Here is a 4,544-nt window from a genome sequence, read left to right on the forward strand (position 1 = left end):
TGATGTATATGATGTATATGATGTATATGATGTATATGATGTATATGTTAGGGACCTTAGACAAGATCATGTCTGCTGCCTGGTTGGTGGCTCAGTGTCTGAGAGATCTCAGGGGTCTTATCCTGTTTTCTTATATATTCCAGGACCACCTTCCCAGAAGTGGCACCATCCACAATGGTCTGAACCCTCCCACACCCATCATGAATCAAGAAAGTGTCCCACAGGCTTGTCCTCAGACCAATCTAGTGGGAGCATTGTTCAGCTAACATTGCCTCTTTCCAAATGACTGCAGCTTGTGTCAAGTTCACATAAACCAGCAAGCACAGAGTGTGAGGGTGTGCATGTGCCACAGAGGTGTGTGAAGGGCGGAGGACAACCCTCAGGAGTTGGTCACAGGGACTAAATTCCTGTTGTCAGTATTGACAGTAGATACCTTTACCCACTGAGCCAGCCATTTTACTGTCCTTTACTTAAGTTTGAAAAAAAATAAAAAAGGAGCAGTGTGAAGAAGCAGCGAGGACTACCCCCGGACGGACCAAATCTGCACGCCACTGTATACCCTCGTTCAGCGCAGACGTCCCCTGCTGCCGCCATGCCCAAAAGAAAGGCTGAAGGGGATGCTAAAGGAGACAAAGCCAAGGTGAAGGACGAGCCACAGAGAAGATCTGCAAGATTGTCTGCTAAACCTGCTCCTCCAAAGCCAGAGCCCAAGCCTAAAAAGGCCCCTGCAAAGAAGGGAAAGTACCCAAGGGGAAGAAGGGGAAACCCAACACGGGCAAGGATGCGAATAATCCTGCAGAAAATGAAGATGCCAAAACAGACCAGGCACAGAAAGCGGAAGGTGCCGGCGACGCCAAGTGACAAGTGTGCATTTTTGATAACTGTGTACTTCTGGTGACTGTACAGTTTGAAATACTATTTTTTATCAAGTTTTATAAAAATGCAGAATTTTGTTTTACTTTTTTTTTAAGCTATATTGTTAGCACACAGAACACTTCATTGTTGGGGGGGGGGATCATGTGTCACTAACAAAATATCTCCCAAGCTGGATTGAGGATGAAAACCTTTTTCTTTGATAATTTGGAAAGGCTTCTGTTGGCTTCCAGGAGAGATGTCCTGGTCTTGACATAGGTGGCCACCAAGGCACAACAAATTGCCTTGTGGTCTGGGAAACTCTAAATTCATTTTTATATGCTCTTCCCCCTGTACCATCAACAGACTTAATTCCCTTAAGACCAGAGACCTGTTGGAACCTGGCCCCCAAAATTGGTTTTCCAGTCTATTGGGCGATATGGACTTTACAGTGACATCATTGAGTGTTCTCGGAAGAGCACTGGTTCCTTTTATAAAAGATTGTGGATCTTCAGATTGATAATTCTGCCATGTTCATTTCCTGAAAGTCAGGGTCGGCTTGTGAAAAGTTGTTAAACAACATCCTTAATGTGAACTGTCAACCCTCACTCTAAGCTACTCCCCGTTTTCAAAGCGTTGAATGAAGGTTTCATTGGGTTTTATAGTGGCTTTCTGATTTCGGTAGTCTATACAAGAAGGGAATTTGGAAGTTCTTGTATATCGTTGATTGTCTGCCCATGTCCTGCCTGAAATACCATGATTGTTTATGAAAAGTATCTTTAATAAAGCTGGTTACAGTTAGGCTTGGAAAAAAAAAAGATAAGCACCAGAGAAAAACACACATTTGACACAGGAATTTTATGTGGAACATGTAAGTGAATTCTCAAAACCAATGGTGAAAGATATAATAAAATTCAATTTTAAAATGGGCAAAAGTTTTGAATAGACATTTTACCATAGGCTAATAAATGCCCTGATGTGTATTACATAATAAAGAGATTTTATTTTGACCTTATATACCTCGGATGGAACCCAGAGCCATTCACCTGCCACTGAGCTACATCTCAGCCCCAGCAGCCTTAATTAGACCTGATAGTGCAGAGACGCAGCTTCATGGACACACTTACTGTGTGTGTGTTTGTATGAGTAGGTGGTAAGTATGGTCTGCGTGTGCTCAAGGAGGCCACAGGGAGCTACCAGGCAGCTTCCTCTATCATGTCCTGTCTCTAGGGCTGGGATTGCCGATCTCCATGGCACCCAGCTTTGATATAGGTGCGGGGGACTGAACTCATGTCCCTACACTTATGCACTGACCTCACAGGCTGCACGGACTCCCCAGCTTTGCCACACTAACCTATATTTCTGTCGCCTCTGTTTAAGCCCTGTGAAATGTCGCTAGTGTCTGAAGCAGTTTGTCACATGGAGCTTTGCTCTTGACTCTCATCCCACCACACACCCTGACCTTTTGGTCTGGATCCATCTCCCTCTGACTTCCCATCCTGTAAAACACCCCTCCCCATGGAGGATTGTAGGAGTCTTTGATCTTTCCCTTCCCTTTCCCTGGATACTGACTTCTGGACTGACTGATTCAGACTTTGCAATCACTTCCCCATGTCGTGGCTTCCACTGTTGAAGAGAAGTGAACTCCCCAAGCTGGTGGCAGCTCAGTCATAAAGTCCTTGCCTTGCCTGTGAAAATCTCTAGGTTCTGTTAGAAATAATACCTGGTGGTTCATTTTCAAAGCTGCCTCAAGCCAGCTTTAGTGTCTAGCTACAAATGAACAGAAAACACCAGACTCCTGGTAACACCTGCCTCTGGGATTTCAGGTGTGAACAAATGCCACAGTTTTCTGCAGTATATGGGATCAAACCCAGGATCAAACCCATGTATACTAGACATACATACTGAGACACACCCCCAAATCCCTAATTTTTTTATTTATCTTACAACACATTGACTCCCTCTTTGCATCTAAACTGCTGCTAGGACTGTCCTTAGAGTTTCTCATTTCAAGTAACATGGTTTTTTATTACATTTTAATTAATTTATCTATTTTGTGTCTGCAAGTACTCCACAGTGTATATGTGGAGGCAGAGGGCAACTTCTGGGAGTTAGTTCTCACTGTCTACCAGTCAGGGTCCCAAGTACTGACCTCCAGTTGGCAGGCTGGGTAGTGGGTCCCTCTACCCACTGAGCCATCTCAGTGGCTCTTATTTCTTGGACAAAGCATATTCATCTCACTTCTTGGTTCTGGTACTTCTAACATCTGAGGTTTGGCTAATTGAATTTTACCCCCTCATGTTTCCACAGCTGTCACTCCTGATGTCTTGTCTCCTCATGAACTGGTTGAGTTTTGACAATGAAATTGTTTGTTGTGATACTTTGTATAAACTGTGAGGATTTTGTTTGTTTTTTGGTAGTTTAGGTGTGAGGTGACAGCAGAGTCCTTTAGGAGTGCTTGTGTTTACCTCTGTCAAAAGACTGGGCTCTTCAAAGCTACGGACCCTTCAAGCCAGCGTCCTCTCTTATAGATGTTTCAGAATAATGGAGGAAATGTGAATTTAAGTGACACAAATACACACACATATATCACACATACATATCACACACACACACATTCATGTACACACATGTACCACACATACACCACACACACACATACCCTGCACACACATACTACACACATACCACACACATTACATACACATATGCCACTCACACATATACCATATACACACACACATACATACTATACACACATATTACACTCACACCACACCACACATACACACACACTCTCATACACTACATACACATACCATACCACACGTACACATAGACACTCTCTCACACATACATACCACACACACACACACACACACACACACACACACACACACACACCCCTGAGGACCTGTTTATATCTATTAGCCCTTATAGAAGTTTCTTCCTCTTCTCCGCAGTACCAGTCCTTGAGGTACACAGGGTCTATGCAGCACTCAAGGGCAGACAGATTCTCTCATTTACCTAAGATAATGAAGTCCAGCACAATGGGGTGGCTCCCCCAACATGCCAAGCTCTCCATTGTGCCCTTTAGACTTAGTCCCAAATACAGCAAAGACAAATCAGTAAAACCATGATGCTCTAACTGACCTATGAGAAAGAGGGGGTTTGAATGAGGGATTCTCTAGCTTCCACGTGAAAAAACTATTGGTGAGTAATCACCAGGCCAATTCTAGCCCATCCCAACATACCAGTGACAATTAGCTTAGCCAGAAGCTAGTCTCTATGGCAACTAGTCCACCAACCCCCAAACTCACCTACTGCTCTTTTTGGGAGCCTGACTACTGAGCTTCCTTCTCCACAACTCTCTTTTTTCATTTCACCCTTTCTAGCAATCTCAAGGCAGTACCAAGGATGCTGGGTACCTTTTATTTAATCTGAACGTTTCCCTGTTTTAGTGGAAGAGCTTGTAGTTTCGTACTTTTTTTTTGTAGTTTGAACAGAGAGGTAGGTGTTGGGGGTGTACACACTGAAAATTCTTAACTTTCAATATTAATAGAAATAGGAATTTTCTTCTCTTGTTTTGTAATCATGGTTTTATTAGTTCTTTGAGAATTTCATACCATGTATTTTGATCATATTCACACACACACACACACACACACACACACACACACACACACACACAC

General features: G+C 43.3%; 1 pseudogene; it reads left to right on the top strand.

Annotated features, from left to right (window-relative positions):
- Window positions 1-592: 592 nt before the first annotated feature.
- On the top strand, window positions 593-861 carry LOC114612163 (annotated as a pseudogene).
- The last annotated feature ends 3,683 nt before the right edge of the window (window positions 862-4,544 follow it).

The sequence above is a fragment of the Grammomys surdaster genome, unplaced genomic scaffold, assembly GCF_004785775.1.
Source record: "Grammomys surdaster isolate TR1022 unplaced genomic scaffold, NIH_TR_1.0 126133, whole genome shotgun sequence".
NCBI classification, from domain to species: Eukaryota; Metazoa; Chordata; class Mammalia; order Rodentia; family Muridae; genus Grammomys; species Grammomys surdaster.